This window comes from Podarcis muralis, chromosome 10 (assembly GCF_964188315.1).
Source record: "Podarcis muralis chromosome 10, rPodMur119.hap1.1, whole genome shotgun sequence".
Taxonomy (NCBI): Eukaryota; Metazoa; Chordata; class Lepidosauria; order Squamata; family Lacertidae; genus Podarcis; species Podarcis muralis.
This window is the reverse complement of record NC_135664.1, coordinates 2,352,380-2,375,417: the sequence shown is the minus strand read 5'-3', so window position 1 is coordinate 2,375,417 and position 23,038 is coordinate 2,352,380. Positions and strand designations below refer to the sequence as shown.

General features: G+C 44.5%; 1 protein-coding gene and 1 long non-coding RNA gene across 2 annotated transcripts in view; both read left to right on the top strand.

Moving 5' to 3' along the window:
• LOC114605031 (phytanoyl-CoA dioxygenase, peroxisomal-like) overlaps positions 1-23,038 on the top strand; it is a 39,995-nt gene that overhangs the window by 303 nt on the left and 16,654 nt on the right. The gene's annotated exons all lie outside the window — the stretch shown is intronic.
• LOC144329119 (uncharacterized) lies at positions 253-22,768 on the top strand. The gene is made up of 2 exons (XR_013394528.1): positions 253-6,490; positions 21,803-22,768. It is a non-coding gene; the product is annotated as an uncharacterized LOC144329119 (long non-coding RNA).

Sequence of the window (23,038 nt, the reverse complement as noted above, 5' to 3'; positions counted from 1 at the left end):
GAGGAGGGGAGGCCCGGCCCGGCCTGACAGTCCGTGGGATTCAATGGTGGCCTTGGAAGGGGCCCCCGAGGGCCATCGAGTCCGGCCCCCTGCGAGGCAGGGCGGGAAGCCAGAGACTCGTCCTCGCCCTCCTCTTTCTCGTGGCGGTCCTTTCTCGGACAAGCCCTCTAGCTCCCTCGGACCCTCCTACGGTCGAGGGAGTTGGAAGGGGCCCGAGAGGCATCTAGTCCAGCCCTGCAAGGCCGCCTCCAGGCACAGGCACCTTTCCATCTCTCCTTCGCCTTCGCCTTTCTGGGCTCAGTCCCTTCCAGGCAGCTTAACCTGCGTCTTCCTTCTGCATCATTAAGTTGGAACAGACTTGTAAGAAAGGCTGCAGAGAAACAGCCTTTGAAACTCGGGCCGACACAGTCTCTGGAAGAGGTCTTGAGCGTGTTGGACCTGCATAGCAGCAGAACTTTAAAAAATGCATCTTTTCATGACATTCAAATGGGCAGTGGGAAAAAGCTTCACCTGTCGAATTGCTGCTTTTCTGAGGCTTGTTAGAAGTGCATAAACCTTCTATGGGGAGAGGGCAGAGAGGACCCTGGTAACTGCCTCTCCCAGACATGGGTCATGGCTGAGCTGGGACCTAATTCTAATTCCCTTCTCAGCCTTCGCCACTTCTTGGGTTTGGTTTGTATACTGACTAGAGAGCTATGTAATTCTTATACAACTTGATGGGCCACTTGAATGGCTGTGTGTCTATTATGCTGGCCTCTTTAGTTTAAATGCAAAGCAGCCCTTTTAATTATAAATCAAATTATCTTGTATCTAGTCAAGATTGCATATGTCTGAGCAAGGGTTGTACAGATTTTGGCCCCAGTGAAGCTGAAACTAAACGTTTGAAGCATTGCAGGGGGTTGGACTAGATGACCCTCAGGATTCCTTCCAACTGTACAATTCTGTGTTTATATAATTCTGTCAGTGGGTGGCAAATAACTGCAAGTGTGTTTAAGCAAAATTATGCACAGCACAAAGAATTCTGCAGGGATAGGAAAATACCTGCAGTGGCCTTTGTGCCCCTCCCCCCCCTAATATCCTGATGATTTGGACATGTATCAATCCCATTTCTGTTGTCTCTCCGTTGTTATTCACAGCTTTGCAGGGATATATTTTGATGGAAGAAACATTTCTTTATATTGCATATTAGATCTACAGCTCTGATTGCTGCTAACCTTTTTATTTATTATTATTTTTGAACTAGCAATCTTGCTTTTGACCTTTGTACTTGGTACTGTTACATAAGGTATATGTGATTATCTAATACTTTTTCTAATACTTTTTCCTTGATTCTCTCCCCCTCTCCCCCACTATTTATTACTAATGTGTTTCAAGATGAGGAACAATAGAGAGGTCTGAGCATTTTCAAGGTTTCCTGAAATTTCCTCTCTGTTGAATACAGAATTAGCAACTCCCTTTAGGTCTGCCACTAGTTATGTGTATAGTATTATGCATCCAGTGGTTGGACATGCAAAATGCCATCCTAGATTTTTTATGCATTGGGGAGATAAGTTGGAGGTGGGTTTGCAAGCAAGATAGGCAGTGGGGGAGTGCAGGTTGTAGTTATCTCTCCTCCTCCTTCTCTTCTCCCCCTCCTACTGCCAGCTCAGCATACGTTAATAATAATAATAATAATAATAATAATAATAATAATAATAATAATAATAAATTTTTTATTTATATCCCGCCCTCCCCAGCTGAAGCTGGGCTCAGGGCGGCTAACAACAATAAAATAATACAACTTTCTAAAATAATTTCATTATAAAATCAATTCAAATCAGATTAATGGCAACCATTGGGCTAGAGTTCTGTGAGAATTGCCAAAGGAGGGAGTCAGGCTGTGCCCTGGGCAAAGGCCTGGTGGAACAGCTCTGTCTTGCAGGCCCTGCGGAAAGATGTCAAGTCCCACAGGGCCCTAGTCTCTTGTGACAGAGCGTTCCACCAGATCGGAGCGACAGCCGAAAAAGCCCTGGCTCTGGTTGAGGCCAGCCTAACCTCCCTGTGGCCTGGGACCTTCAAGATGTTTTTGTTTGAAGACCGTAAGTTCCTCTGTGGGACATACCAGGAGAGGCGGTCCCCTAGGTATGAGGGTCCTAGGCCATATAGGGCTTTAAAGGTTAAAACCAGGACCTTAAACCTGATCCTGTACTCCACCGGGAGCCAGTGCAGCTGGTATAGCACCGGGTGAATGTGATCTCGCAGCGAGGACCCTGTAAGGAGTCTCACCGCGGCATTCTGCACCCGCTGGAGTTTCTGGGTCAGTCTCAAGGGCAGCCCCACGTAGAGTGAGTTACAATAATCCAGTCTGGAGGTGACCGTCGCGTGGATCACAGTGGCTAGGTCAGGGCGAGAGAGGTAAGGAGCCAACTGCTTAACTTGGCAGAGATGAAAAAATGCCGCCTTTGTTATAGCTGCAATCTGCGCCTCCATGGAAAGGGAGGTGTCAAAGATTACACCCAAACTTTTAACGGACGGTGCTGGTACTAATTGTGCCTCCGCAAGAGATGGATGCCCCCCCCAATCCCATATTGTCCCGACCCAGCCAAAGGACCTCTGTCTTCGAAGGATTTAACTTCAACCGGCTCCCACATAACCATCCAGCCACAGCTTCCAAACATCTGATCAGTGTGTCTGGGGCCGAGTCAGGATGGCCTTCCATCAACAGATAGAGTTGGGTGTCATCAGCATACTGATGGCAGCCCAACCCTAAACTCCGGACAAGCTGGGCGAGGGGGCGCATAAAGATGTTAAAAAGCATCGAGGAGAGTATCGCACCCTGAGGCACTCCACACACCAAGGAGTGGCGCGATGACAATTCCCCCCCCCCCAAGCGCCACCCTCTGTCCCCAACCAGAGAGAAACGAGCGCAGCCATTGAAGGACTGTGCCCTGAATCCCCACGTCGGCAAGGCGGTGGTCCAGAAGTTCGTGATCGACCATGTCGAAAGCTGCTGACAGGTCTAGAAGAATCAGCAGCCCCGACCCGCCTCGATCCAGCTGCCTACGGAGATCATGTTAGGGCGACCAGGGCCGTCTCGGTCCCATGACCAGTGCGGAAGCCAGACTGGAATGGATCCAGAGCCGATGTTTCATCCAGAAACCCACCAACTGCTCTCTCAATCACCTTACCCAGGAATGGAAGATTCGAAACTGGGAGGTAATTGGGTAGATCTAAGGGATCTAATGATGTTTTCTTTAAGAGCGGGTGCACCACTGCCTCCTTCAGTTCCCCTGGGAATGTCCCGGTGCCAAGGGACAAATTGATGATATCCCCCAGGGGGGCCCGCACCTCGTCTGGACACGCTCTAATTAGCCAAGACGGGCACGGGTCAAGAGGACAGGTAGTGGGCTTTCCAAATTGGAGGAGTCTGTCCACATCGGCTGGGGATATTCGGTCAAAGTGGTCCAATACTGGACCGGAGGACAGTCGAGGGGCCTCCAGTTCCTTTATTGTATCCAAATTGGCAGGGAGGTCATGGCGGAGCAACAGGACCTTCTCCGCAAAAAAGCTCGCAAATGCCTCACAGCTGTGTGTCAAATTGTTGTTTAAATTTGGCTGTCCTTCGAGGGACGTTAAAGACCTAATTATACTAAATAATTGCGCCGGGCGAGAGCTAGCGGATGCAGTGGAGGCAGAGAAGTAAGACTTCTTAGTGGCCTTCACTGCCATCTTGTAGGTTTTCATAAAAACCCTATAAGATGTTCTTGAGGCTCCATACTGCCATACTCGCTCTAGCCGTCTGAGGTCCCACTTCATTTTCGGTAAACCAGGGAGCCCGGCTTCTGCAGGGTCGCAGAGGGTGCTTAGGTGCGATCTCATCAATGGCTGCCAGGAGCTGGGTATTCCAGCCCTCAACAAGCTCAGTCAATGAGTCGCCAGGGGGAGCAAGGTCCCGCAAGCCTTGGCGGAATCTATCAGGGTCCATCAGCCTCTGCGGGCGAGCCCAAATCGGCTCGCCACCTAAGCAGGGTGGGGGGTGCAAAGTCAATCCTGGCTTTCAGAGCATAGTGATCAGACCATGGCACCTTCATCGAAGGAGACATGACCACATCTATACCTACGCCAAAGATCAAATCCAGCGTGTGGCCTGCTTGATGTGTGGGGCCCGAAACAAACTGGGAGAGCCCTAGTGTCACCATGGAAGACACCAGGTCCAGAGCCTGTGAGGAGGGAGTGGCATCAGCATGGATGTTGAAGTCCCCCAATACCAATAGGTTAGGGAACTCCAAGGCCCAGCCGTCCACCGCCTCCAGTAGGCCTGACAGGGTGGCTGCTGGTGCGCTAGATGGCCGGTACACCAGCCAGACCGCCAAGCTCACCTCGGAGCCCCACGCTAGGCCAACACATTCAATGCCGGGGATCGATGGCGATGGTAGAGCCCTGAAAGAACAATCTTCCCAGATTAATCATGCCACCCCTCCCCCCCGGCCCACAGTCCACGACTGGTGGAGGACAGAGAAACCCGGGGGCGCCATCTCTCGTAAGGTGACAGTTTCCCCTTCGCGCACCCAGGTCTCCATCATACAAGCCAGGTCGACCCCCTGCGAGGTAAAGAAATCTCGCAGGGTGGCGGTTTTGTTGCTGGCATTGCACAGCACCAGTGACGGAGGTGAGTAATCCTTGCTCACCCTACCCTCGTCCCTCGGGATGGGGCGCAGATTGGAAGGGGTACAAGCATATCCGTATCTCGATCCCCTTCACCCATGACATCTGCCCCCACCACCATACCTCCCTCGCCCCTCCACGGTAGCAATCCCAAGCCTCATACTAGCCTTCATTGATGGCAATTGATGTTACTCTTTCCCAGCCTAGTTATTCTGCTTATAGTATCAGCAACTCGATAACTCTAATTAGTCGAGTAGAACAAGCAAGCTAAACATCAGCTACCTCTCTGTTAATACGAAACTGTTATATTCTTTGTCAGCCTACTATTATAATATTAGGCAAACCAATTAATTAAATTAAGAAATTGAAAAACAAACCCCAAAACATTCCATAGCTAAACAAAACTACCATATAACATACATTAAGGGGGGAAAACACCTAAATAGCATCAAACACCTAACAGTATGCAAGCAAAACTTAAATATTATCATGAAACAATGAACTATAAAAAACGAAAACAAATGGCAAAGGAAGGGGGGAGGGGGGAAAGGAAAGAAAAAAGTTATTGTAGCAGACGAAGTTCTTCTAGCATCAGGCGCCAGCTCGAGTCTGCTCGAATGATCTCTGAATCTGCCAACCTGAACAACCAGGCGACGGGGGTGGGGGGGTGGGCAGAGGAAGGCGGGGCAGGCTCAGTAAATGCCCTGTTCGATGTCAATGCCGTGCCCGATGGTCTCAGGGGGCCCTCCTCTTGCTGTTGCTATTGCCAACTTGTAGTGGCAGAGAAAGTGTTCCTCTTGGCATCAGGAGTCCTCTGGTTTCCCCCACTGCTGGTGTTCTCAGGGCCACAGGATGATACCTCTCCTCTGCTACAACCAGCTGCCAGCCCTGTGGCTTAAGAGTCTCTGGCGTCTTAGGGTGGAGCCCCCCCCCCCCGGCTCCCTAGGTACCTTTCAATTGAGTCATCTGCAGAGTAATATATCTTGACCCAGGCTCAGTCTGTCTCAGTCCAGGAGCACTGCCGGCATGCAGGGCAGCCGGACCCACAACTGGGAAGACAGTGCAGGCACACAGCAGAGTTGGACCCACAAGCCAGGAGGGCAGAGGCAAGCACAAACGGAACAAGCCTGAGTCAGAGACAGTTTGGAAAAAGATCAGGAGATTAATTAAATTGTTTAGAGTTACGAGTCCTTGAAATAGGCTGGGCGGCGGCTGTTAAGCTGTTTGACTTCATTAGATCTAATTTACAGCACCAACTTCACAAGTTCTCTGATATAAAACCCCAGGTTGCCACACTTTTGATAAGAAGAGGGTTAAAAGATTAAAAAGTTAAAATGTTGAAAAAGTTGAAAGGAGTAGGAGCCCCCAACATCTAATTGAGGAGCTCTAAGAGGAGCGTCTTACCTCAAGGCCATCTTGCAAGTACCAGGTATCCACCTCTCAAAGTTGCATTTACTGGAAAGTTTCTTTGCCCCTTCAGGTCATCAGAATGCCACGGTGACTGTATGAATATCTGTCTATCTATAATCTCTCTGTTTTCTATTTTTCTATATATCAAATATCAGTCAATACAGTGCAGCCCAATACAAAGGAAAAAGGAGGAGAGGAGCTTTGGTTTGTTCTAATGAAACAATTACGTCAGTCATTTCTATCTTTGAAAAGTGTCATGTTAAAGCTTCCAGTGAGAGAGAGCCCATGCTTTTTAGTTACTGCATAAGAAATAAAATTTGACTAAATAGCATAAAGATTTTTCTGCCTCTTGAATTTTTCTACACAGTCAAAGGTGACAGCTTTATTTGTCCATGACTGCCAAGTCCCAAAGTTTCTGATACCAGACTTCCATAAGGTCAGTGTCGCAAGTTCTCCAGAATCTAGCTGCTGTGAGCTTTTTTGCAATATTTAATTATGTGGTGACCCAAATCAAAAAGAGAGAGGGAGATAATTTTTGAATGACCTATTTGGTTATTCACTCAACATTGCAAAAGACCTGTAACCAAACTTGTTTGACTAGCAATGTTTCCCAACCTTTTTTGGGCAAAGGCACACTTGTTTCATGAAAAAAATCTCGAGGCACACCACCATGCCAGATGGGGAAAGGTCACTTTTTACTTATGTAAAAAAAAAATAAAAAAATAGTAACAGCATAGAAGGTAATGGTTAGGCTAGCATCCCTCTTCCAAATATGCTAGGTTTTTATTTGCAGGGACTGTTCTACATGGGAAAGCATTCAGCACTGTCATTCTCCCATCTGCCATCTGAATTGGTACTATTCTGGGTCAACTTACTCTGCTGCATGTGTAGATGAAAATGGCACCAAGTGTGGGGGAGGGGGCAGAACAGGTTTCAGATGCAGGGTATTAAGCATACACGTACTTCAGATTGAACTGGTTGCTTGCTTTGCAAGTTTTCATTTCCCAAATGACTGCCTTGGCAAGCGCAATACCTACCAGGCTCAACGCCGGTCTCGCGCTGCCGCTTCCCGCGCTCTCAAGGACCCGGGAGGAGGAAGGCGTGAAGGGAATCCCGAAGGCGCGAAAACCTCGCGCATGCGCAGGCCTTCCGCCTGCGACAGCCCAGTAGGCCGGCCGAAGCGAGCGGCGATGGGATGTGGGAGGGAGCTCGCTCGCCGCCCCGCGTGTGCCTATGTGGGGCACGTTACAGCCCCGTGACGTCAGTGCCACGCAGGCAGCCAGGCAGGCAGACGGCGAGAGCCCCGCGCTGGGCGGCTTCTCCTCGCCGCCGCCGCCCCGCCTCTCGCCGCCCGACTCGCCCGCCTCCCTCCAGGCAACATGTCGCGGCACACCAGGCAACGTCTCGCGGCACACTAGTGTGCCGCGGAACACCGGTTGGGAAACACTGGACTAGGGCAGTACAACCAGAGGTGAAAAAATGAGCCAAAGCTGCTACCATATCTCCAGCTGTTTGTAGTGCGTAGTCTTTTTGTAATTTTATTCAAAGAGAAAGGATACATACACCAACGATATATGATTCTATGCTAAAAGACCTTGGATGCAGTTTCACTGAAACTAATGTCTACTGAATTATCTTCACAAATAAGGTATCTCAGGCATACCCTTAGTATGTTTTTCTGCTCGATGTTTATGCACTGTATTATGACTTCATGATATATACAAACCAGGGACAGTTGCATCAGCACCTGTCCTGGCCCTTTTCTTCTACTTTGGAAAAAATACTAAAAATTATCAGAATATTAATAGCAACAACAATGGATGTTTCCCTGTTAGAAGTTTCTATTGATGATAATTCCAGACTGAATTCTCTGTGAAAGAAATGAACCATTATTGTCTTTTCATAAGGTAAAGGTAAAGGGACCCCTGACAGTTAGGTCCAGTTGTGACTGACTTTGGGGTTGCAGTGCTTATCTCGCTTTATTGGCCCAGGGAGCTGGCGTACAGCTTCCGGGTCATGTGGCCAGCATGGCGAACCAGAGCAGCACACGGAAACGCTGTTTACCTTCCCGCTGGAAGGTACTTGCACTTTGATGTGCTTTCGAAGTGCTAGGTGGGCAGGAGCTGGGACTGAGCAACAGGAGTTCACCCCGTCGCGGGGATTTGAACCGCCAACCTTCTGATCGGCAAGTCCTAGGCTCTGTGGTTTAACCCACAGCACCACCCGCGTTCCTTTGTCTTTTCATCCTGGGCACCAATTATGGGGAAAAAATAGATTGAAAGAGTAGCATGTATGCATGTAACTTGGTCTTTTGACTCATATTTTTGTAATTTTTGTGGATTGGAATGTGTGGCACAAAGCTTTTAATGTTGTTGCAAAAATACTTTTAAAAACTGAATAGAGTTAATATCACAAATGGGTTTATCAGTAAGCTATGGTTGTCCACAGTTACCAAAATATACATACTAGCAAAACTGCCTGTGTGTAATGTGTGAAATGCCCTATTGGATAAATGAGCTTACTTGTATTAATCTAAAACACTTTACAGTGGTACCTCAGGTTACATACGCTTCAGGTTACATACGCTTCAGGTTACAGACTCCGCTAACCCAGAAATAGTGCTTCAGGTTAAGAACTTTGCTTCAGGATGAGAACAGAAATCGTGCTCCAGCGGCGCAGCGGCCCCATTAGCTAAAGTGGTGCTTCAGGTTAAGTACAGTTTCAGGTTAAGTACGGACCTCCGGAATGATATCCATTTGGCAACCATTGGAATCTTGCTCTTAAGGGAATACTTCCTGCTGTTCTTTGCTGTTTCCAACTATAATTGCTCTATGATTTAGTGGAAATGCATATCCAGTTCAACTTATTTCTTCATTGAATTATTTCTTATTTCATAGAATCATAGAGTTGGAAGAGACCACAAGGGCCATCGAGTCCAACCCCCTGCCAAGCAGGAAACACCATCAGAGCACTCCTGACATATGGTTGTCAAGCCTCTGCTTAAAGACCTCCAAAGAAGAGATATAAAGACTTACTTGAAAATAAAACCCCAAGGTGGTTGTCACCGATGGAAGCAAAGGCTCAGAAAAAGCTCAATATGGAGGCCAAGTGGCCGAAATATTGGGAAATTTTGGAGCAAGAAGGAGACAAATTGAAATTGCAGAGTTTTGAGAAATTAAAAGACAAAGTGTGAGACTGGCTTCACTATTATCAAATAAGAGAGGCTTATAATCTGGACAAAAAAATTGGCTTCCAGGTGGAAAAATCAAAGTTGGAAACAGAATTGTTAGATCCCAAAACTAAGATACTTTCAAGAATGTATAACTTGCTGTTAAAATGGAACACTCAGGACGAGACAGTTAAATCTGCTATGATTAAATGGGCACAGGATGTTGGACATAATATTATGTTAGCTGACTGGGAACAGTTGTGGACCACAGGTAGGAAATTTACGGCATGTAATGCCTTAAGAGAGAATATTATGAAAATGATTTACAGGTGGTACATGACACCAGTCAAGCTTGCAAAAATCTATCATTTGCCCGATAATAAATGTTGGAAATGTAAAGAAAATGAAGGTACATTCGTTCACCTTTGGTGGACGTGCCCAAAGATTAAGGCTTTCTGGGAGATGATCTATAATGAAATGAAAAAGGTATTTAAATATACCTTCCTGAAGAAACCAGAGGCCTTTCTCCTGGGCATAGTCGGCTAATTGGTGCCAAAGAAGGATAGAACTTTCTTTATGTATGCAACAACAGCAGCAAGAATACTTATTGCAAAGTATTGGAAGACACAAGATTTACCCACCCTGGAAGAGTGGCAGATGAAGGTGATGGACTATATGGAATTGGCAGAAATGACTGGCGGAATCCGAGACCAGGGAGAAGAGTTGGTGAAAGAAGATTGGAAGAAATTTAAAGACTACCTGCAGAAATACTGTAAAATTAACGAATGTTAAAATGATGTTGGATTGAAAATAAGTGGTATTGGTAACAAGGTTAATAAGAATATGCAAATATGGATTGATAATGGATGAAAATGCATAGTTATAATAGGTTAAGATATAGAGTTAAGATAAATGAAAGAGGGTAAGGATTTGCTGAATTGATTATGTAAATAGGAATACAAAAAGGGGAGGTGTGAGGAGGTCAAGGAAATAAGCAAATGAACTTAAAGATATTGAAAAATGGATTTTTTATTTTCTCTTGGCTATTTGTTTTTTGAACTTTGTATTTTTTCTTTTTTTCTCTTTATGTTTTCTTTTTAGTATGTTAATTACTGTTTTAATTTTTTTATTCTGTAAACCTATGTTTTTTGTAAAATGCTAATAAATATCTTATAAAAAAAAATAAAGACCTCCAAAGAAGGAGACTCCACCACACTCCTTGGCAGCAAATTCCACTGTCGAACAGCTCTTACTGTCAGGAAGTTCTTCCTAATGTTTAGGTGGAATCTTCTTTCTTGTAGTTTGGATCCATTGCTCCGTGTCCGCTTCTCTGGAGCAGCAGAAAACAACCTTTCTCCCTCTATATGACATCCTTTTATATATTTGAACATCCAACAAACCTTCATTTTGGAACAGTGTTATTCCTACAGTTGTTTCCAACAGTTTCCTTTTTTTATTTTGTAGATTTTTCTGACAAAATGTTATATCACTGGTATTTTTTCTTAATTTTCTTGGAAGACACCACTTTGTGTTTGGCAATTGCTTTCCATCTGGTGTTTTTGTTAATATTTAGAAAGTACAAATATAGAAGACACTATTGTAAAAAAAAATTGCTTTCCCCAAATAGTTTTCCATTTGTCATTAGAAGTTGCCACCAAGGTGACAAATAAAAACTTAAAACAATCATTGTTTATTATCCAAACTCTGTGAACTGTAATATTCATTATGCTGTCTATGGGTTACATTAAAATGTCCCCTTCCTATGCAGTTAACTTGCATCAGGGAAGGGAACCTTTGGCTCCAATCCTGTGCATTGCACAAGATGATAGATTGTATAACTCCGTTTAAAAAGAGTGAAAATGAGGCATCAGGCATAAGCCTGCATTTTATTAATGTTTGATCAGGACTTGTATATTAAAGAGGGCTTAGATTTTCAAAAGTTTCATGCCAGGCAGACCAGCTGCTTAAGAAAACACTGGCAATGTTTTCCTCCTAGACAAGGGGCCCCCTTGATTTATAGCAGGAAAATAACTTTCAAAGTCGTAAAAGCTGAAATTACAGGCTGAGAACGGACACTGACCTACATGTTACAGAAGATAAAAAAAGCAGAGATAAATATAATTAGGAATGAGTAAATAGTAAAATTATACCAATGTGCCTCCCAGTAAAATGAGCTAGATCTTCTTTCCAAGGTTAAAGACCAAATGGAGAAGCATCTGGCTGGCAGAAAGAAAGCATTTTTGGGAAGTCCTTTTTAAAGGCAGTTTCTTTCTTAAACTGAGAGAGTTTAAGGGTAATAAATATTGGGAACAGCTAAAGAGGAGAGCAGATGGCTGAAGGGGGGGTAAACTGAAGGGGTTCCTTTTAAAACCTGTTTTTTACTGAGTTCCTTCCTTTCTATTTTGAGAAGCTTTATTCTTTTAAAAGGTTACCTATGATAATGTATGAAATATATTAGCTTAAATATATTGGCTTAAATGTAACTATGCAAAGGATTTAGAAAGTAACAAATTTAGATGTTAGATTCTTATTTCATAGAGTCCTAGAGTTGGAATAGACCACAGGGGCCATTGAGCCCAGCCCCCTGTCAGACAAGAAGACGCCATCCAAGCAGCCATCCAAGCAGTCCTGATATATGGCTGTCAGACATTTGTTTAGAAACTCTCAAATGAAGGAGATCTTTCAATGTTGATGTGAAACTCAAGATCCTTGACATATGTTTAAGATAAAAATTTAAGATTAACCATTTGTTTTAGAAGGCAATAGGGCGAAGAGGGCAAGAGGTGAGCTGGTAATTAATATTCCTTGTTGAGACACATGTAAGATATATTACTACTTATTTGTCATTTATAGATGTAACAATATATAGCTCTTTGTGCTCCATATAAGGACAGGAGGATGTGGGTGTATCTTTTGTGATTGGATATAGCAGGCAGCCAATAGGAAATCCAACCAGGCTGATTGGACAGATGCAGCCAAGGAGGAGCAAAGGGGGCTGGATTAAGGGAATATAAGTGCTGGCCATAATGGCAGGAGGCCAGGCCAGAGCTTGGTAACCATATACCACTGTGCCTCTCATTTATTTGTCTGACAAATAAATTATTATTTTAATTTCTCTATTGCTGCGTTGAATATTTCATTCCAGCTAAGCGTTAACCACAAGCAGGGTGCTACATTTTATGGTGCTCCTGTGACTCGGATAAGTGGTCTGCTGGAACGCAGCCCCTTCGCTCTACTGAGCAGGGTACAAGAGAGAGGATCTCTAAACTGCCTACCCAGCGCGCATGGAAAAATTTTTTCCAGGGGAACGCAGCAGTCTCGTCTGTCTGATACCCTGCTCACTGGCGGCGACGGACCGGGGGGAAACGGAACCAACCAAGGGGTAAGTGCACAAAGGGATTTTTGGCCCTCCAATTAATTGGGAGGAAGAGAAGTCTTGATCAAACTTCTGCGTCTCAGTAAGTGGGAACTGAGTACGCTAGGTGGTTGGGTATATCAGATGGTGGTCTGGTGGGGGGAAAGGGAAGAATGGGAGGTAGAGTGTGGTGAAGTATCTTGCGCATTGTATGTGTGAGAAAGTACAGAGCAATCTGTAGCTGACCTGAGTGTGGAGTGGGTAGTACTTCGGTTCCCAGTGAGGCGACTCCATCTGGGCAAGGAAACCCACGAAGCGTGTGTGTGAGTGACTGAGTGGATACTTCACAGGGCCATACAATGGGAGTTGGGGGTTCAAAGGGGGGAAATACACCTCTTGAATGTATGTTAAATAATTTTAAGAAAGCCTTCTCAGGGGCATATGGAGTCAAAATGACGCCAGAGCGCTTGAGAACGTTATGTGAATTAGAATGGCCAAAACAAAATACTGGATGGCCATCTCAGGGAACTTTTGATATAAATTTAGTAAGCAAACTTTGGTCTAACATCACCAAAGAAACTGGAGGGTGCCCAGAACAATTTTCATATATAGATTCCTGGCTGAGCACATTAAATAAAAATCCTCCATGGATAAGAGAATGCAAAGTCCAACGATGCAAATTATTGGCTGTAAAAGCCGAAGCTAGGAAAGGAATCTTGCCAAATAAACTCAAACCCATTTTTGAGGGACCAGAGGAAGAGGTGCTTCCACCTCCACCCTATGCTCCACATCGAAGGGAGCATAATCCAAACCCTCCACCAGTTGTAACCCCAAGGCAAGAAAGTGGAACGAATAATGGGGGTAGAGACACAGAACTTGACTCCTTGATAGATTATGATAAATATCTTCAGGAGGCATTGGAGTCCTATAATGAAGCCCAAGCAGAAGTGGTTATTCCATCTGTGAGTCCCAGTAGAACTCCATCTACAGTCTCTTTTAGTGGAACAACTGATTGCCTACCCCAAACCCCTGTACATCCAAGTCCTAGAGAATTATTACAGAAGTTACAGGGAGACCTTAATCGGTCAGCAAGCAATACAGCCAGGCGTATTAAGCTGCTAAAAGAACGCCTTGGGACAAATACCATCCCCTATGATTTGAGGCCCCTAGAGCAAAGTGAAGAAACAGATCACGTAGTAGCCCCTCTCAGAAGAGTATTTGATGCACTTGAGGAGCCTGTGCTGGTTAACGGGCAACTCGGACCAAGGCCACCTCGAACTTCGACCCTGCAGTACATTCCATTCACAACTACGGATCTGATGAATTGGAAAACACACACCCCATCTTTTGCAGAAAAACCTCAGGCTATGATGGACTTGGTGACTTCAATAATAAATACTCATAGTCCTACTTGGACAGATTGTCGCCAGCTTCTGAATACTCTGTTCACCACTGAGGAAAGAAGAGACATAATTGAAAAGGCACAGATATATTTGCGTGAGCAGGCCAGAGTGGGAAATATTTTTAATATTGACCGTCATCTCCAAGATAACTTTCCCTTGGAAGATCCTAATTGGGATCCAAACAATGCAATTCATCTGGCCAGACTTACCACCTACCGCCAGACGCTTGTGCAAGGTATTCGCAGGGCATGCCAGAAGCCCACTAATATGTCTAAAGTCTCAGAAGTAGAACAGAAACCAAATGAGAGTCCGGGAGACTTTTTAGAGAGGCTGCAAGAAGCCTATCGTATATGGACTCCTTTTGACCCTGAAGCCCCTGAAAACAGCAGAATGATTACTGCTACATTTGTGGCCCAGTGCGCTTCTGACATTCGTAAGAAAATTCAGAAATCAGAAGGATGGGAAGGGATGCTGATGAGCCAAATTATGGCCATTGCACGCCGAGTTTATCGGAATAGGGATGAGGCTGAGAAGCAAGAGAAGAAGAAGTGGCAGAAGGAAAAGATGGTAATGCTAGCCACAGCAGTGAAGCAAGACTACCGCCCCTTAAATGGAGGAAGAGGGCGGGGAAGGAATCCACCACTGGGAAGGAATCAATGTGCGAATTGCAAGAAGGAGGGTCATTGGAAGCGGGAGTGTCCTGAACCCCTGAGGTTGGAAGAAGTACGCCCAGGCCCAGGCCCAGGCCCAGGCTCCGGCCCAAGAAACCAGGGACGGGGACGGGGAATGATCCGAAATGGAAGATATCAGAGACCTGGACAAGGACAGAGTAGAGACAATTTCATTGGACTGGCAGAGGAGGATTTTACCCAAGACTAGGAACGACCGGACTCCATAAAGTTAGGCTTCCAGGAGCCCACGGTCACGATTCAATTAGGGAGCCATTTAATAGACTTTATGATTGATACTGGGGCTGAATACTCAGTACTCCCAGAACTATTGCAGAAAAAGGCATCCAAAAGTGTAGTCATTAAAAGTGCCACTGGTCAGTCAGCTAAGAGGTCTTTCCTCCAACCTTTGGAATGCCAGATTGGGGGACATCGTTTAACCCATCAGTTTTTGTATATACCTGAGTGTCCAATACCTCTCTTAGGTAGAGATATGCTGTCCAAACTGCAGGCCCAAATCACCTTCACTCCTCGAGGTCCAGAAATGAAACTGCCATCAAAGGCAGCAGGAATAATTACCCTCTCAGTACCTAAGGAACAATCATGGCGCCTAATGTCAGCCTTGCAAGTCCAACCCACATTGGATACAGAATTAAACAAGCTCCTCCGAACCCTACAGGTGCCACCAGGAGTATGGGCCGAAAATAGCCCACCAGGAATGGCCAAGAATATAGCTCCAATTGTAGTAACCTTAAAACCTATGGCTACCCCTGTATCTGTAAAGCAATATCCTTTACCCCGGCGAGCAGCAGAGGGCATCCAGAAACATTTGGACCGCCTATTAAAATATGGTCTGCTTAAGCCCTGCCAATCAGAATGGAACACACCCCTTTTGCCTGTTCGAAAACCTGGGACAGATGAATACAGGCCAGTGCAGGACTTGAGGCTCGTAAACCAGGCTATCGAGACCTTGCACCCAAATGTACCAAACCCATATACCTTGCTGAGTTTGATCCCACCAGAAGCAACATTTTTTACTGTATTGGACTTGAAAGATGCATTCTTCTGTTGCCGGCTGGCACCACAGAGCCAACCTATATTTGCCTTCCAGTGGGAAGACCCTTTAACAGGAACAAAAGGCCAGCTAACCTGGACAAGATTGCCCCAGGGATTCAAAAATTCCCCAACTTTATTTGGCACTGCCTTGGCGAAGGATCTAACAAGTTACCCTTCAATACCTGGAGAAAAGGTGGTTCTGCAATATGTAGATGACCTTATACTAGCAGCAAAGGATTTTGATACCTGTAAAGAAGGGACAGAGGAACTGCTCCACTTGCTCTGGCAAGCTGGCTACCGAGTTTCCCAGAAAAAGGCACAGTTATGTTTAGAAAAGGTCAAATATTTGGGCTTTGACATCTCACACCAACAACGAGCATTGAGACCAGAGAGGAAAGAAGCTATTTGCCTTATCAAGGAACCTACCACAAGGAAACAACTTAGAGGATTCCTGGGAACAGCAGGGTTTTGTAGACTATGGATACCTGATTTCAGCAGTCTGGCCAAGCCCTTACATGAAAGCACTCGAGGTGCAGAGAAGGACCCATTCGTATGGGGACCTGAGCAGCAACAAGCCTTTTTAGTTATCAAACAACGACTTATGGAGGCCCCAGCCCTTGGACTGCCTAATTCGGAAAAACCCTTTCAGCTGTATGTACATGAACAGAATGGGATTGCAGCGGCAGTCCTGACCCAGAGATTAGGAAGTTGGAACCGTCCAGTAGCTTATTTGTCAAAACAATTGGACTCAGTAGCAAAAGGATGGCCTCCATGCCTAAGGGCAGTAGCGGCCACTGCAAGCCTTGTCAAAGAAGCTGATAAATTTACCTTCGGCCAGACGATGTATGTGAATGTACCTCATGCTGTTCTGACACTCATGGAATATAAGGGTAGTTATTGGCTAACGAACCCAAGGATGGCTAGATACCAAGGCCTATTGTGTGAAAATCCCAGGATTCATCTACGAGTAGTGAATATGCTCAATCCAGCGACTTTGCTGCCCCTACCAGAGGTAGATGATGAGGAATCACATGATTGTCTCCAAGTAATGGATGAAGTTTATTCCAGTAGACCCGATCTGAAAGATGAACCATTGAAAAATCCAGATGTTGTATATTATACTGATGGTAGCAGTTACCTGCATGAAGGTGCCAGACGAGCAGGATATGCTGTGGTCACCAATGAGGAAGTTGTGGAAGCTGAAGCTTTGCCTGCCGGCACCTCAGCACAAAAAGCTGAACTTATAGGTTTAACTAGAGCTCTGCAATTGGCAGCCGGATGTAAGGCAAACATCTATACTGATTCTAAATATGCCTTCTTAACCCTGCATGCACATGGAGCTCTATGGAAAGAAAGAGGTCTAATAGGAGCCCACGGGAAGGCCTTGAAATATGGACCTGAAGTAGAAATCCTGTTAGAAGCAGTATGGGCTCCAGAACAGATTGCTGTAATGCATTGCAAAGGTCATGGACGAGGAAGGGATCCAATAACCAGAGGAAATCATGCGGCTGACAAAGCAGCCCGAGAGGCAGCCCAAAAGCCTGTGGGAGGATTTATAGCAGCCCTCATACCAGAGGTAGCTCCAGAAGAAGTTAAACCTCACTATACCCCAGAAGAGAGGAAGTGGGCTGAACAGGAAGGAGCAGTTGTGAAGGACGGTTGGATGATTCTGCCGGACAATAGGATTTATGTACCTCATCATCTAGCAGGCACAATTGTAAGAAATTATCATGAATCTACTCACCTTGGCGGTACTGCAACCAGAGAGAGTCTCAGTCGGAAGTTGTATATTATTAACCTATCACAATTAGCAACTTGCATTTCACAGAAATGTGTTCTTTGTGCTAAAAACAATCCCAGGCAGGGACCGGTACAACCTCCTGGAATCCAACATGTGGGATATGTCCCCATGGAAAGTCTAATTGTGGACTTCACAGAGCTGGTCCCTTCTAAGGGATTCAAGTATCTCCTTGTGTTTGTAGACACTCTTACCGGATGGGTTGAAGCCTTTCCCACCCGAACTGAAAAGGCACGAGAGGTAACTAAGAGACTCCTCACTGAATTGATCCCGAGGTTTGGATTACCTAGATGCATTGGAAGTGATAATGGGCCAGCGTTCATTGATCAAGTAGTACAAGAAGTATGTCGAGTCCTACAAGTGAAATGGAGACTGCATGCAGCATATAGGCCTCAGAGTTCAGGGAAAACTGAAAGAATGAATCGGACTCTGAAAACCCAATTGGCAAAATTAACCCAGGAAACGGGATTGGGATGGGTAGATGTGTTACCCATAACACTGTTTCGTGTTCGGTGTGCACCCACAAAAAGACTTAAGTTGTCACCTTTTGAGCTCCTGTATGGGAGACCGCCCTCCTTTGTTCAGGATATTCCAGCTGACCTTAAACAAATAGGAGACTATGTGACACAGGGACAAGTGCAATCTCTCTCCCGTGTTTTTGTTTCTCTTAACAGGTGGGTCCTCGAGCGCACGCCGTGCAGCATTGCCGAGCCGATTCATCAGTTCCAGGCTGGCGATAGCGTATGGGTGAAAGAGTGGAAACGTGATCCACTTGCACCTAAGTGGCGTGGACCTTACACCGTCTTGCTCTCTACTCCAACAGCGGTGAAGGTAGCTGAGGTGACCCCCTGGATTCATCACTCTCGTTTGAAGAAGTCCGAAGGCAGTTGGACGTGCAAAGGTGACCCCTCTAATCCTTTAAAACTGACTCTCTCCAAAAACCCCTGTATCTAGCCCTACCGGGAACGGGCTAGGTCACGGGCAACATTAGACGACCGGCCTGCTGCAGCCACAACCTGGAAGCTGGCTGACCTGCGCACGCCTGAAGCTTGAGGAGCGTCTGAACCAGCGACTGTGAACGGGAAGATTCTCTTATACAATTAATTGACTGGCCCCCCCTTGTGGAACAATTATCAGAGATATTACTCACTGGGGATCCTCGGGATATATGTTTTGGTCTTGGTGGTTCCCCATTTCTGTCACTGGGGGAATTATATTGGGACTAATAGTTTTATGCTATCACAATAAGGTAATCTTTTGTGGAAGGAATGCATATGCTAGACATCAACATGATTTTATTATTAATCCTGATCCCTTGGGAAGGGGAAGGGTCCTTGAATCTGACCAAATTTGCTAAATATGGATTCAGCCATGACCACAATATGTGGGTAGGTTTAGCTGAAATGGTAGCCAATGTTGCAAATAGGACCAATTGCCTTGTTTGCTCTCTTGGGCCAGATGATTCAGAGGGAGGTATGCCCTTATTACCGATACCATTAGATGCCATTGGTATGGTAAGCGAAATGCCACACCAAACAGAAATACAGAATTTCCCCGGATGGAACTCAACTAAACCATTACGAGTTATACCTGTACAAGGGGAATTCTGTGTACATAAATCATCAGATGCAGCTGATTCTACCATGATAGGCTCTTCTCATTGTCACTATACTTGGGATTATTTTAAGAATAGTCATACCTGGGCACACGGTACTACCTATCGAACTCGGAATACCTTGCCCTGTGCACCTCCTTTTATTCATGCATGGAAAGCGGTATGGAACATAACTGTGACAGAAAAAGGCAATCTAACATACTGCACTGTGAACTCTCTACCTCTTTTGATATTTCGCCTTCTGTACTCCACGTACCAAAAACCTCAGACCCGATGGTTGTGGTGGATATGTGGAGAATGGGCATACAAGAAACTCCCTTCCAAATGGAGTGGGACTTGTTTCCTGGGATGGGTATTACCACCAATGTGGATTATGCCCACTAGTTCGGCCAAGCGAACACGAAGGAATGCTGATATTTCTCGTATAGCAGGAGGAAGTACCCAAAGTTGGAGCGGTACTGATGATTGGCCACCAGAGCGCATTATAGCTTATTATGATCCTGCCTCCTGGAATCCTGGTGAGCTCATACAAGGGGCACGGGATCCTATTTATAATCTAAACAGAATAATTCGATTGCAAGCAGTAGTGGAACTGGTAACCAATGCAACGGCCCAGAGTTTGAGACTTATTGCACAACAGTTGGATGAAAGTAGAGCCGCCATTTTGCAGCTGAAAATGGGAATGGATTATGTACTTGCCAGGCAGGGAGGCCTATGTGGAGTCTTGAACTTGACAGGGAATGCCTGTTGCTTTAACATTTCTGATAATGGTGAGGCAATCCGTGTGTTGGCTACAAAGATGGAGAATATAGCACATGTCCCAGTACAAACATGGGAAGGATGGGATATGGGATGGCTCACCAATTGGTTACCTAATGTCACAGGACTCAAAGGGATACTATTGTCTTGCTTGTTTTTCTTGACAGTAGTGGTAATGGTTTTATGTATGATGCCATGTATCATTTCATGTTTTAGAAGTACAATTAGCAAGATGGTTTCAAATGAAACTCTACCTCATATCATGGCCCTATACAGAGCTTTACCTCAGGAATATGATGAAGGTCAAGCTATCAAGGACACTTGGGACGAAGGTCCTTGAGCTTGAAAGGGGGGAATGAGGCATCAGGCATAAGCCTGCATTTTATTAATGTTTGATCAGGACTTGTATATTAAAGAGGGCTTAGATTTTCAAAAGTTTCATGCCAGGCAGACCAGCTGCTTAAGAAAACACTGGCAATGTTTTCCTCCTAGACAAGGGGCCCCCTTGATTTATAGCAGGAAAATAACTTTCAAAGTCGTAAAAGCTGAAATTACAGGCTGAGAACGGACACTGACCTACATGTTACAGAAGATAAAAAAAGCAGAGATAAATATAATTAGGAATGAGTAAATAGTAAAATTATACCAATGTGCCTCCCAGTAAAATGAGCTAGATCTTCTTTCCAAGGTTAAAGACCAAATGGAGAAGCATCTGGCTGGCAGAAAGAAAGCATTTTTGGGAAGTCCTTTTTAAAGGCAGTTTCTTTCTTAAACTGAGAGAGTTTAAGGGTAATAAATATTGGGAACAGCTAAAGAGGAGAGCAGATGGCTGAAGGGGGGGTAAACTGAAGGGGTTCCTTTTAAAACCTGTTTTTTACTGAGTTCCTTCCTTTCTATTTTGAGAAGCTTTATTCTTTTAAAAGGTTACCTATGATAATGTATGAAATATATTAGCTTAAATATATTGGCTTAAATGTAACTATGCAAAGGATTTAGAAAGTAACAAATTTAGATGTTAGATTCTTATTTCATAGAGTCCTAGAGTTGGAATAGACCACAGGGGCCATTGAGCCCAGCCCCCTGTCAGACAAGAAGACACCATCCAAGCAGCCATCCAAGCAGTCCTGATATATGGCTGTCAGACATTTGTTTAGAAACTCTCAAATGAAGGAGATCTTTCAATGTTGATGTGAAACTCAAGATCCTTGACATATGTTTAAGATAAAAATTTAAGATTAACCATTTGTTTTAGAAGGCAATAGGGCGAAGAGGGCAAGAGGTGAGCTGGTAATTAATATTCCTTGTTGAGACACATGTAAGATATATTACTACTTATTTGTCATTTATAGATGTAACAATATATAGCTCTTTGTGCTCCATATAAGGACAGGAGGATGTGGGTGTATCTTTTGTGATTGGATATAGCAGGCAGCCAATAGGAAATCCAACCAGGCTGATTGGACAGATGCAGCCAAGGAGGAGCAAAGGGGGCTGGATTAAGGGAATATAAGTGCTGGCCATAATGGCAGGAGGCCAGGCCAGAGCTTGGTAACCATATACCACTGTGCCTCTCATTTATTTGTCTGACAAATAAATTATTATTTTAATTTCTCTATTGCTGCGTTGAATATTTCATTCCAGCTAAGCGTTAACCACAAGCAGGGTGCTACAAAAACAGTGGGGAGTGTGTGTGTGAGGAGAATCACTTCTTTTGTGACGCTTTGTTGAGTGGATCCATACATGCGTTCTGTTGTATCTTCCTATATCCATACTGTGTCCCAGGCTTAATAATTTGCAAAATGTATTCAAACTGTAATTCTTATTTCAGCAGAAGGAGCCATATCCAATGCTACTATTATTCTGCTAGCACAGCAGATTTCTACTGGAAGTAAACTTTCCCTCTTCTCCTCCTCTCTTTCTGGCAGTGCCCCATGATCACTCAAAATCTGCTCCAAAGGGTTGGAGAACCCTCCACAGTAGATTGAGGGAGGTCCTGTTATGTCACTGCAACATTGGAATGTATCATATAATCCAAATATTCCTTGTTTGCCCTCCCCTCCTTTTTAATATCATAGTAAGTATTTCAATAGGATTGCTCATCTTCTTTTCTGTTTTTAACCAGCGGGGATTTTTCGTTTCTGTTTTAGTCAGGCTATTCACTGTTTAATTGAAGGGGCATAATAATCCATAACTATTTGTGAGAGAAGACACAAAGATCATAAACTTTTTAATAGATGCATCTTGTTTCAAATTAAAGTTGTTTGTAGAATCCTTTCCTCAGTTTTCTTTAGAAAAGAGAACTGGCGTATTTTTTTGGGTGGGGGAGGGAATATTCATAAAACATTCATTTTCAAAACCGCAGTCTTTCCTCTCCGGGAAACTTGTGAGAATGGCAGAGTGCCAGGAAACAGGGAATTATATTCACGTATAAATATGTACAATTTTTTTGGCAAAGGGTGTTTAAGGAGATAACAGAAATCACGGGGTTAAAGCTGACCAAAAGTCCAGAGGTAGCTTTATTATCAATTTACGATGGGGCGGGAGGTTTGCAGGCTAGGAAGGGCTTGCTCACAAATTTATTGACAGCTGCACGAGTTTTTATAGCTAGGAAGTGGAAGGGGTAAGCAGAATATAAAATGGAAGAAGTGGGATATAGCTATTAATGATAAATTAACGTGTCATTAAGGTAAGACACAGAATATGCTGGAGAAATGATTTTGAGGAGATATGAATGGTGTTTGTAGAATTTGTACTGTTAAAACGGAAAGGGGTCAAACCATCGCAAGAGGTGTTGAAATTCTGGGAGGTTGGATAGTTACAGTGGAATGGTCTTGGTGATGGGGTGCATATTTTTATTCTTTTTTATTTTTGATTATTACTTTGTCAAAAAGTGGCAGTTTTCATAATTGTCTTATGATTAACTTGGAATGTTTTTGTTTTATGTCAGGAGAGGAGATAAATGCTTAGGTGTTGGATTTTGGGTTGCATGAAAATCCCCATGTCTTACTATTTATTTATTTTTTAAATCTACCTTCTTTAACTGTTGCTTAAAATAAATAATTATAATGTAGAATGGCTATCTTCCAGTTCTGCTGCATGTGGCTTTAAATTATTAGGAAAACTTGGGAGATTAGTGGTCTACATCAGAATAAAACTAATGT